The sequence below is a fragment of the Kogia breviceps genome, chromosome 8 (assembly GCF_026419965.1).
Source record: "Kogia breviceps isolate mKogBre1 chromosome 8, mKogBre1 haplotype 1, whole genome shotgun sequence".
Taxonomy (NCBI): Eukaryota; Metazoa; Chordata; class Mammalia; order Artiodactyla; family Physeteridae; genus Kogia; species Kogia breviceps.
The window spans coordinates 67,157,275-67,171,068 of NC_081317.1; positions in this window are offsets into that span (position 1 = coordinate 67,157,275).

Sequence of the window (13,794 nt, forward strand, 5' to 3'; positions counted from 1 at the left end):
GCATGTGCACATTTACAAGTTGGAGAAGGGGAGGGAAAGAAGAATACCAGCATGTTCTAGTTACGTACCAAGAACTTTACACAGGTATCATTATTGGTTTTGGGGGCTGCCATAACAAATCACCACAAACTGGGTGGCTTAAAACAGCAGACACTGTACTTATAGTTCTGTCACAATTCTGGAGACTACATGTCTGAGATCAAGGTGTCACATGGCCATACTCCTGCTGAAGGCTCCAGGAAAGAATGCTTCCTTGTCTATTCCTAGCTTCCGGGGGCTCCTGTCAAGCCTTGGCATTTCTTGGCTGCAGCAGATCATTCCAGTCTCTGCCTTCATCTTTTCATGATCTTATTCGTTGTGCATATCATTGCATGTCTTTCCTCTTCTTATAAGGACACCAGCCATTGGGTTAGTGCCCACCCTATTCCAGTATGACCTCATCTTAACTAATTACATCTGCAAACACCCTACTTCCAAATAAGGTCACATTTGGAGGCTCCAGGTGGACATGGAATTTGGGGGGAACATTATTCAAGCTGCTACAGTACTTCATTTCATTCTTGGAGCAACTTGTGGTCTAGATACTATTAGACCCATTTTACATAGAGGAAACAGTTGACATCGAGCAACCTTTCCTCCGTTGCATGGTTGTACTTGAACTCAGGCCTCTGAGGCCCCATTACACCACGAGGCTATTCAATAGTGAGACTCAAACCTGATGGCAAGAAAAGGCCAACTTGCATGCACTCCTGATGACCAATCCAATTCCAACCTCCTCGTTTCTCTTGGGCTCATAAGAGTGAGGTCAGAAGAGACAGGGTAGGTTTTCTAAGCCATATTTCTCTAATGTGTTCTAGTCCTCTTAACATGACTTGCCTCTAAATCTTCCCCCAACCTAATTGTTTTTATTCTGAAAAAGCAGCATTCTCGTTTCCTCCTTCTCATTCTTTTTACTTTATCCCTTAAAGAATAAGGGATGAAATTTGTAGTAGCTACAAATGGGAGTGGCTGCCTAGGCCCCAAGAATGGGGCTGTGTGGGGAACTGCTTCTCCACCCATAACTCCAGGCATGTGGTTTCAATGAGCGTTGCCTGCTCTTACTTGACCTCCCTTCCTCAGCTACCATGATTGGCTGAGGAATGGGCATATGTCCCCTGCAAGACTCTAAGAGCTTAGTGTCTATAGGGTACACACACCACACACCAGATCTCCTGCCCCTCTTTAGCAGGGAGATACACTCCCCCACTGTTTCCCTTCCTCTACCTCATCTTGGCTCCCTCCTGTCTCAGTCTACGTCTCTCCATCCTTCCCTCTGGGCAGCTCAGTTTTTCCTCCACACCTAGGCTTGGGAAAACAGACTCATCTCGGCACAAAGGAAAGCCCTGGGGTTTTCACAACAGGGCCCAAATGAAACTCAAACTAATATCTCAGCACATTTTCCTGCCTCATAAATCTATATGCCTCAAAAAAATACTGGAGGAGTAGATACCAAGGTGTTAACAGGGGCATTTCTGGGTGGAGGACTTGCACATGTTTTTTTACTTTCTCTTTTTTCCCTTCTATTTTATTTTCTAAATAACTTTCCATGGGCACACATTGCTTTTTAAGCAGAAATAATTTTTTAAAAATCAGTAATGAAGAGTATAGTTAAATTGCTAAACAACAGCAACAAGAAAACATTTTTAGAACTTGGCATAGTGGCACTGATACTTAGTAATAGGAAATTGGAATTTAGGTCATAAATATTGCATAATAATGATCTCACTAGTGTACCCAATCAGTCTACAAAGCTCTTTTCATTTTCTAGAAGGGAAGGTTTAGGTGAAGAGAGATTATGTGGCTTAACCAAGGACTGATCACCTTTTGAGTGCAGGGAAGGGTTCATTTCTGGTTTTTCCTCCCAAAATATTTTCCTCCAAAAACAATGCGATACAATGCAATGTGATGTGATGTGATGCATTATAAATATGTGAGGGAAATTAAGAGGTACAAACTTCCATTTGCAAAATAAATGAGTCCCAGACATAAATGATACATTGTATCACTGTAAAATCTTTTTTAATGAAAAAAAAAAAGTAAAGATACCTATCTACCTAACCCCAGAGATAACTGCCTTTATATTTTGGTAAACATAATTCTCTATAGCTCTCTGGACACGTCTATATGAATGCAACTTTAGTAAGTGGCATTGTATCAGGATGCTATTCAGTGAATGGCTATTATTACTCATCAAAGATATTGTATCTTTCCATGTCAATAATTATTGATCCCATAATTATTTATAAAAACTGGTAAGTATTTAATTGTATGGTTATACCATAATTTATTTATGCCATCCCCTAGTGTTGGTCAGTTAGGTTATTTCTAATATTGTTGGTATTGCACAACAGTGGCACCACTGAATGACCCTACACAGTCAGCTGTGGGCCCTTGTCTGATTATTTCCTGGGACAACTTGCTGTAAGTGGAATCTCTGGATCAAAGGGTATTAACCTGAAGACATGTGTCTCAGTAAAGTAACTCATATTGTGAGAAAAGAGACTGGCTAGTCAGCTGGCTTGACAGGATTTTCATGAATGTGGCTTTTGCAGCAACTTGTTGTGGGAGGAAAAGTAGGCCAATCGTCAGTTTGTGGGAGAGCAAATATGTGGAGGCAGTCCCCGCCATCGGGTTTCAAACATGTTCCTATGCTAGCAGGTAATTTTTCAGGCCTGAGAAGGAACTCTGTGGGAGAATTTACTGACCTCTTTGTTAGAGTACCAGTGCCCTAGAACTTCTCTGAATATCTGGCTTTTCTAGGAAATCAGTAAGGTAAGTTCAATTGGCTGATAATCTCACTTAACTTTTAAGGAACATTTTAAGGGTATAATGTCCAAGGGTATTTTGCACCAATCAGGCTTGGGGAAGATTTTACCTAGCCCCAAACTTTCCTCATCGCTTGGCCAGTGATCCTGAGCATTTTCCTTAGCAAATGAAGCTGAGATGTGAGGCAACAAACAAGAGTGGTGGCCATGAGACTCAGCACCTTCTACTGACCAGAGAGTAATGAAAGATGAAGAGAGGGTGGAAAGGAGACGGACACAGGCTGGACTGAATCAAGGGTGGGCCAGGTCAGACTCTTACAGGTGGAGAAAGGTGAGGAAAATGTCTGACCCTCCACCCTAAACCAGGGATCTCCCATTCTACCCATTTCATTCCAGTCTCCCTTCCTGACCACCTCAGACACTGTCCTAGCGTGGGCATTCCAACACACAGGCTTGGTGTGGGTGAGGAGTGATCAGGAGGAATTAGTGGAGCGTGTGGTCTGCTACGACTGTTAGTAATTCCTAACTGAAGTGGAACGCAGTAACACAGGCTAACATTCACAGAAGCCTAAATATTGCCAGGGCAGTTCCAAGAACTTTATGTGTATTAACCCATTTAACTCTCACAGCAACCCTAGGAGGTAGGTACTCTCATTGATCCCATTTTATAAATAGAGAAACTGAGGGCCAGAGGAGGTAGACAATTTGCTGAAGGTCACACATCAGGTAAATGGGAGAATTGAGGTTTAACCTTCATGTCTAATTCCGGGGTTCCTTTATTTACTATTGTTTCTATTCATTATTGTAAGAATGGGTATCTATGATTCTATCTTCAGCCAGACACTCCCAAAATAATCAGAAAAAATATACATATATACACATACATACATATCAGGGGTAACCTTAGAGAAGCTAATGGGAGTTCTTGAGCCTGTTGGTCAAAGTGAAACCTCTTTAGATTAATCAAAGGCTAATAAATAAAAGAAGATTCGATGGAGCCCCTCCAGGCCTGGGATTGGGAAAGAAAACACTATCTTTAGTGGCAGATCCCTGGGGATTCTAGCTGGGGTATGTATGACATCATCTGACAGCCACATGCTTTGCATAAAGTAGGAGAAATGTGAGCATCTTTGCTTTTACTCTTTGTCAACTCTAGTTTCTTTACTTTTCCCTCCTTGTTCCTTCCTCATAGGCTGCAACTGCTTTGTATCCAACACACACACACACACACACACACACACACACACACACACACACACTATTCATTTCCCATTCGTGCACACGCATATATAGATTACATAGGTATACATCTATTTACCCATATCTATGTATGTATACATAGATATTTCATACATACACAATTTGTCTCCACAAATTGTTAATTTTTCTAAAAATGTTATTAAGTCATCAGGTTTAGGAAATGTTTTACTCCATGTGCTGTATTTATAAGGTCATGAAATTATGACCTCACTGCTCAAGAAAACAGGACAATAGTTGGGTCAAATGAGGTACCCAAGATAGCCAGATGCCCAGTCAGAGGCCTGAGCCATTATATGATACTGAGAATGAAGAGACAGAGATGCTGGGAGAAGTGACCAAAAAGTGGACAGAATCAGCAAGCCATCGAGCAGTGGATGGGAAGGAAGGACACTGGGCTGGCTGGGAGGTCTGGCCTGAAGAGGGGGAGCTCTGCATTTCCATTATGGGTACAGCAGCCAGGATTTTTGCTCCCTGTCCACACCCACACTGGGCAGTGAACACCTAGTAGGAAATTTTATTGATAGTCACGCTACTTTAACGTGACACAGGCTCACTTGCATATGACATTTGTTATGTCTTCTTTTCGATAGATGTGTGTGTGGGTGCACATGTGTGTGTATGTAACTACTGAGTTCCAGTAACTTCCTGAATTTCAAACCAGACCATTCTTGTAACTATTCTGACTTTGAGGAAGTCTGTCTTACTTCACCCTTTCCATGTTCACCCCTGTTTACCCAGTTGTAACTACTCTCTTCATAGCTACCAAACTTGAGGTTTCCCTGACTGTCCACAGACTTTCCAAGTGTTGTCCTTTCACATAATCCTAGAAAAATATCAGAAAAACTTTATTCCAAGCATCATGACCAACACTCATAAATTGTTCTTAGTAGCAATTTGGGTTTCTCTGGATCCACTTTCCCTAAAAGTCCCAACTATCTTCACAACTGGAACTTAATTAATCTACCCAGAAACACCAACCTTCTTGAGAAACAATAAGAAGCAGTATTTCTTCTTCCTGAGCACTATAATGAAATTGTTTTTGGAACAAAGAGAGATCTATATCCTAGGATTCTAGGATGATGTGGGATATCCATAAAGGATTTAAGGCTCTTCACAAGGGTCTATAACATACAAAAAAAGGAGCAAAAATTAAAAGTGGGCTAAGAAAGGGAGGGAAATAAGAATACACCCCAAACCACAGTCTCCTTTTCTCCCTAAGCACACGCCAGGCACATGCTCCCTGCCACATTGCGCAGGCTTTCCATGGCTGAGCTACCATCACCTTATGACACCTGTCACCTAACTGTTCCCCTTGCTTCCATGCCCCTTTAATGCTTCCTCCACACTGCAGCAAAACTGATTTCACAACACAAGCTGGATCAATGATCCCCTGCTTAAAACTTTCAACAACTTCCCACACTTAGAATGGAATCCAACTCTTCACCATGGCCCTTAGGTTTCCATCTCATCTTATGCCCTACTCTCCAGTCATTTATTTCACAACAGGAACTTTTTACCTCTTAATCTCCCTCACCTATTTCTCTCCTCCCCTGCCCCTTTGGCAACCACTTGTTTGTTCTCTGTATCTATGACTCTTTTTCAGTAAAGCTTTATTGGAACGTAGCCACACTCACTCATTTACCTATTATGTATGGCTGCATTTGACTAAAATGGGAGAGTTGAGTAGTTGCAACCACATGGCCCACAAAGCCTGAAATATTTATTTTATGGCCCTTTATAGGACAAAATTTGTCCAGCCTTTTATAAGGGACTAGAGAGAAGGAAGGATAAAGACATAGGGTGTTAGAACACACCCTCACACCATCCACAAAAAGAAACCTAAAATGGCTTGAAGACTTAAATATGAGACATGACACCATAAAGAGAACACCTAGAAGAGAACATAGGCAAAACATTCTCTGACATAAATCTTACCAATGTTTTCTAAGGTCAGTCTCCCAAGGCAATGGAAATAAAGGCAAAAATAAACAAATGGGACCTAATCAAGCTTATAAGCTTTTGCACAGCAAAGGAAACCATAAACAAAGCAAAAAGACAACCTACAGACTGGGAGAAAACATTTGCCAATGATGCAACCTACAAGGGCTTAATTTCCAAAATATATAAACAGCATATACAATTCAATAATAATAATAAAAACAATTGATAAATGGGCAGACCTAAATAGACATTTCTCCAAAGAAGACATACAGATGGCCAAGAGACACATGAAAAGATGCTCCACATTGCTAATTATTAGAGAAATGCAAATCAAAACTGCAGTGAGGTACCAACTCACACAGGTCAGAATGGCCATCACTTAAAAAGTCTATGAATAAGAAATGTTGGAGAGAGTGTGGAGAAAAGGGAACCCTCTTACACTGTTGGTGGGAATGTAAATTGGTACAGCCACTATGGAAAACAGTACACAGATTCCTCAAAAAACTAAAAATAGAGTTGCCATATGATCCAGCAATCCCACTCCTGGGCATATACCCATACAAAACTATAATTTGAAAAGATACAAGCACACCTATGTTCATAGCAGCACCATTAACAATAGCCAAGACATGGAAACAACCTAAATGTCCATTGACAGATGAATGGATAAAGATGTGGTATATACAATATATACAATGGACTATTACTCAGCTATAAAAATGAATGAAATAATGCCATTTGCAGCAACATGGATGGACCTAGAGATTATCATACTAAGCGAAGTAAGTCAGAAAGAGAAAGACAAATACCATATGATATTACTTATATGTGTAATCTAAAATATGACAAAAATGAACATATCTACAAAACAGAAACAGAGTCACAGACATAGAGAACAGGCTTGTGGTTGCCAAGGGGGAGGCGGGTTGTGGGGGGATGGATTGGGAGTTTGGGATTAGCAGATGCAAACTAGTATATATAGGCTGGATAAACGACAAGGTCCTACTGTATAGCACAGGGAACTACATTCAGTATCCTGTGATAAACCATAATGGAAAAGAATATATATATATGTATATGTATATATATGTATATGTATATATGTATGTATAACTGAATCACTTTGCTGTATAGCAGAAATTAACACAACACTGTAAATCAACTATACTTCAATAAAATTTGGAAAAAACAAAGAAAAAAACAGGCATAGGGTTGAGGCTGATTGTGGGGATCTTGAATGAGGAGGCCAAGGTGTTTGGACTTTATCCTTCAGTTAGAGGGGAGACACCTGGGCCCCCTGACCAAGAATGTCTGTCTATGGTGACAGAAGTGTGTTTCAAGAGGATTGTACTGGCTTCATTATAAATGTTGAGAACATGGAGGCTACAAACAAAAGGCAGGGAGCAGAGGAGGTGGCTGCAATTATTCAAAGCAAGGCAGACACTGTTGGTTATCTACCAGCATTCAAACCTCATCTTCCATGGTAAAAAGACCCTGATTTTGTTCAGGTACCTTTCCTCATGTGATGCAGAAAAAGGCGATCTCATCCCTGGCTACTGGGTAACTCCTTGCCAACAACCGGTTTGGGGGGTAGGCATGTGACCTGGTCTGGCTGATGAGACATGAGGTGTGATAGGAACATAGAACCGCCACAGCTGCCTTGATACAAGTTTGGGTATAAAGTCAACCCACCAGCACGGTGGGGCCAAGGAAATTGCAGAGAAACAGAGACAGAGCCTTTCCATCTGCATATTTCTTGTTACATGAGATAATGATCTTTTTTATTTCAGCCAATATGAACATCCTGATATAAAGGCCAAGAGAGGATAGTAACAGCAAATTCACAAAAGAAGTAATTGGAACAAGAAATTCTGTGAAAGGTAATTAGGTCAATATTGAAGCTGAGCCAGGAGGAAGAGGGAGGAGTCAACTGATGGTCCTGAGGTTTAGCTCTGGTAAGTGGGAACTTGATAAACCATTAACAGAAATGGGGAACTGCTGGACATGGCCCACAGTCTCTGTTTCAGTCTCTGTTTTAGTCAAGTCATCGCCCTGCAAGTGAGCCAGTGAGTCCCACAGACATCTCAACAGGAGATCTGCATTGCATATTGCTACGTGACTCTACTCCAAACCTGTGAATATGAGATAAAGTTTATTTGATCCTACAGTATTGCAGCTGTGGGCAAACGTTCTCAGAAGCCACAGTAATACACAATATTCATTTTTATTATAGATTTTAAAATTATAGTAGAAAGAACATATGTTGTAGTGGTTGTTAGGTTGGAATAAAATCATTTCTTTGTAGAATTCAAATAACCATGTTGTTTTAGGGTGAGTGGAAAATATTTTTCTAAAATCAAAAACCACTGAATTTATAGTAGAAAACATTATCATTGAAGCCCACATAGATAAGTATAATTTAATTTTTTTATTTAAAAATATATTTAAATCCCTTATTAGTCTACTTTTGAAATAATGCACGGAGAAGACATCCAATAAGTAAAATAAATGATAAGAGTATACTTTTATACTTCTGGAGAAACAAACACATTCAGAGAGAAAGACAGAGACTGAATACAGACTTAGGGTGAAAGTGGGAAGGGTAAACAGGGGAGAAAGAGATGGGGGTGTCTTTTGCACAGCATGGATACACATAGAAGTCTCAGTGGATGCAAATGCATGGCTAGGGCTGCAGATGAAAAAAGTCACAAGCTCAAGTTTTGTCCTAGCCCCAAGAAGCAAAATTCAAACTCATTAACACAGCTTTAACATTAATACAGCTTTAACAAAATTAATACAGCTTTAACAAAATTTTCTAGATGTAGAAACAAAGGAGCTGATCAACATAATAGAACAGAATCCAGAGGCAGAGAGAGAGAGAGAGAGAGATAACTAGAGAGACATAGATATAGATACAGCCACCTGGTTTATGATAAAGGTTTATGATAAAGGCGAGACTGGTTTATGATAAAGGCGAGACTGCAGTACAGGGAGGGAAAGTATGGTCTTTTCAATAAATGGTGTAGGGACAATTGGATATTCATATGAAAAAAATGTACTTTGACCCATACCTCACATGATATGCAAAAACTTAATTCCAGAAGGATTGCATATCTAAATATGAAAGACAAAACAAAGAAATTTTGGAAGAAAACATGAAGGGAGTCTTCATGACCTGAGAGTAGGCAAAGTTTGCTTAAATGGGACACAAGAGTAGAAAAATAGAGAAAAGGATGTGGAATTTAGTTTATCATTATAACTATTAAAATACGTATAGATACCAAAGATTATAAAGAATGCTAACAAATGGCTAATAAATATAAAAAGATTCTCTAATTCAATAACGTTGCCAGCAGCATGGCGAGATGAGAAAAGAGACATAGCTAAAGACTGACTGCTTAAAACAAAAAGAAAGTCAAAACTACAGTAGAAGTGACTCTTCTAGAGAAGGATACAAAAAATATAATCAACGCTGAGGCTCTAAAACTGAGATGTTGAAATATCAGTCCATTTCTTGTCATGGCATCAAAACTCAAGAGGAATTTGAATCAAAGGATATTGCTGATATGTTACATCAGAAGAATAGAGCACAGTAGCCATGCCAGAATAGGCAGATTCTGTAGCAAAATCCCCTGGGAATTATGTCTGGTAGGATAATAGAGATTAAAAACCCGTAGTCTGCTCCCAGAGGACAAAGCAGGAGTCTTTAGCAGCTGAGGACAATAAAAGCCCTAGTACCATGCAGTAAAGAGAGTATTTGGTGGTACATGAAGGCATGTGATCGTATGAGGAGTTGCAATGACAATTTTCAAAAGTGGCTGTTTTCCATGCTGTTATAGTTCCCTGAAAAGTCAAATGGACCCCTACTCAAAATTTGGTTCACATTGAGACTGATGCCACACACATTAAAAGGGTATGAAAAAGTTTATTACTTACATAATTGAGGCCCCTGGTGAGAACAAGGCAGTCTCTCAAGCAGGTCTGAAATGGCTTTAAAAGGCAAAGAAAGGCGATTAGCCTGGGTTTTTATCATCTTTATGGGGTAGGGCTGGAGTGGTGGTTCATGTGCAGGAAGAGGCTTACATGGTTTGAATCTCTCACCTGTGCCAAAGGAGGGTAACCCAGGTCTCCTTATCAGCTTGATCAGATGTGGGGCACCAGAGGAAGAGGGAGAGGTGAGGCTTAAAGCTGTCAACAGTCAGACATCAAAAAAATGGAGTCAGACTCCTCATTACACATACCAATGCACCCAGTATGATTATCATCATTTAAATTTCTCATATATTAAAATTGAAAACACATATAAAGAATAGACAAACTATATCATAATTCTATCCCATAAGGACATCATAGCTAACAACTTAGCAGGTGGCTCTGTATCCAAAATTCTCAAAATTGGCTGCATATTGGAATCATCTTAGAAGCATTAAAATATTATTGATACTTTTATCTCACCTCCAGAAAGTCTGACTGAATTGGTCTGAATTAAGTATTGGTAATTGGATTTTTATAATCTAAAAAAGAAGTACTAGCCATAAAGGAAAAAAATTGATAAACTGCACTATGTATAATTAATAACTCTTGTTCATCCAAAGGACCCACTAAGAGAGGGTATAGACAGACCAGAGTGGAAGAAGGTATATTCAATTCATATATCTGACAAAGGACTTATATCTAGAATGTGTTAAGAATTCCTACAAAATCAGTAAGATAGACAACCTAATAGAAAAGTGGACAAAACCCTTGAAAAGACATTTCATAGAAGTTTATAGCCAAATAACCAATAGACGTACAAAAAGGAGCTCAATTCCATTAGTCATCAGAGAAAGGCAAATTAAAACCATAATGTAATACCTCTACGGATCTACCAGCATGCTTAAAATAAAAGAAACAAAGTACCAAATGTTGCTGAGAATGTGGAACGACTGGAATTCACATACACTGATGTTAGGAATGCAAACTGGTACATTTTCCAGCAATGTCTACACTAATGCCCCAGAAATTCCCTCTTATGTATGTATCAGTGGTTCAGCAATTGTACCATTAGGTATATACTGAACAGAAATGAATTTAAAGATTCACTGGAAGACCCATACTAGAATATCTATAGTTGTGCTAGTCAGATTAGCCCCCATTGCCTACAAAAACAAAAATACACAGGCTAACAAACCTCTGACTACTTTAGAGTTGTTCAACCCAGGCAGGTATCACTGTACTATACTGCTCCAACAGTATTAAACTTTGAAACCTCAGTTAACATGATTCAGTCAATTATTCAGGTGTAGCATAGTGTAGAGTTTAAGAGCATGAGCTCTGAAGCCAAACTCTTCACATCCTGGCTTCTTAACTTTCTAGCAGTGTGACTGGCTAAGTTACCTAAACTTTCTGTTCCTCAATTTCTTCATCTGTTAACAGGAGAAGATAATAGTAGTATTTTCCTCATAGGGTTTTTAGGAAGACTAAATAAATTAATACACATAAAGCACTCACAACATTTTCCAGCATGCAGTAAATACTAAAAAAAAAACCACCTTAATACTATTTATTAACTCTCTTCCATGTGTTTTCTAGCACTGTGATTACACACTAGAACACATGGAACTACAAAAATACTGTATTTGGATTAGAGTCATTGGGGCACCAAAATACATGAATTAACTTCCAAAGGTTTGATAAAATATAACTCAAATGGTAAAGAGTGTAAAGGTTGAGTTCAAAGTACTTTAATTATTTTCTGGTGATTCAATGGTTTGTGTTATTATTTATAACAATGTTATTTGTGTCTTTCAGTTTGTTTTGTTTTGGGAAGAGGAGGGCCTATGCCCATAACTAATGACAGTATGTTTCACTCTTCATGCTTTGAAGGCAGCTTGGATATCTGGATCATCTCTGTATTCTGCATAATGCCTAGTGGATACAGTAGGCGCTCAACCAATGTTCAATAAAGAGGATACATTATCATTTACCGTGTGTTCATTTCTGTGTAGTTAGAAACCAAGCTGGGTCATTATTTTGTTATGTTTTCAGTTTGACTGAAGAATACACAAATATTTAAGTTGAGGTATAAAAAGAGGAATTGCTTTCCACTACAAAGCTGTTTGTTCTGAAACTAGCAAAGAACAAAGCATCTTTCTTTAAAAACAAACAAAACATGGTTTATCCAAATAAATATTTCCTAAATTTCCCCTAAATAAGTTTTAAGTTATCCTATGTAAGTAACTTCTGCTTTACAGTAGCTCAAAATTTACTGACATGAGGGGCCCAGATGAATCAAAAAGGAATGCCAGAATTTTAAATGTGCAAATTGAAAAGAAAAAGGAATTCTAGTTAATTTTGACATTATGAAAGATAAAAAATTATAAAGTCTATCAATTTAGACTTTAACTTGGAACAATTTTAATTCACAGTTATTTTAACTTTTAAGATAGAAAAATTACACTTTAGCTTTCAATTTTTTATTTTTAAAAATAAATAAAATTTTAATAGTAAATACTTTTAATTTTTAAAAAATAGTTTTTAAGTCATCCATAACAATAACAGTCTGTCTGGATTCATAGCTCTTGGAAAATAGTTTAATAAACCATTTCTTGGCATCAGTAATATCAATACACAAATTGATTGCAGGCTTTTAGAGCACCAGGCATTGTGCTAAGCACTCTAGGTACACTGCCTCATTTAATCTTTACTCCATTTTAGTCTCAAGGAAACAGGCTCAGTGAAGTTAAATAACATAGCCATGGCCATAGTGTTAAGAAGACTGGAACTTCGGTCTGAAGGATTCCAGGTGTTTAAAAGCATTCTCTCACGCTTCCCAAATGTACATACATTTCTCAATACAGCTAATTTTTTTTTCTCCTTTCTTTCATAGTCATTTGAAATGAAGCAACTTGAGAAGAGCTTGTGGTAAGTATAAACAGGAGTTTGTTGCTTTTGTCTTTTGTGGGGTTTTGCATTTTTTCTCCTAGATACCTGAATCATTTAAATCAAGTTTTTAAGTCTCCAAACACCTTCAGTGTCCTAGAAAGAAATCATTTTATTCTTGCTAAGTCATCTGTATCCAAAAAGGAAGAGAGATGGTTGACAGATGAAGGCTACTCTCAATCATTTGCTGTTACTAATATTAGTTTTGTCATTACTCAGTCCTGACGCAGCATTTTCTTTAATTCTCACAACAAAAACAGTTCTTCTAATCAGTTTCAGTTATGTAAGTTTTGTTGTCTATTGAGTAACTTCTCTATAATCTCTCTTTTCATTTTTCACTACTACAAAGCACTGAGGTGAAAACAGCTTTCTGTGTCTTGTCGAAGGCTGGATGCTTGATCTTAGGGCAGACAGCCAAACTTCCTCATGGTGAAGCCAAGATAATGAAAGGGAAAGCCTATGGTTTGGGGATTTTGAAAGTCACCAATACCCCCCAAAATGCTGACCAAAGCTTTACTTTGTGGTTATGCAAAAACTTCACTTGTGCTAAACTCAGTTCTCCGACTGGATAAATATAAGTTGGGATCATTCTTGCAAGCTTTCCCAAGGTTCAAATATTTTAGTTAGTTCATATCTGTGGAAGCATATTTCATGTCTATGGCACTATAAAAAATGGGTTGATTTGGCCTATTTATTCTTTTTATTGTTCTTAATATTTATATGGTTGCACTGGGTGGGATCCTTAGTTGTGACTTGTGGGCTCCTTAGTTGCGGCACGTGGGCTCCTTAGTTGCGGCACGTGGGCTCCTTAGTTGCAGCTCGCCGGCTCCTTTGTTGCAGCTTGCAGCCTTCTTAGCTGAGGCATGCA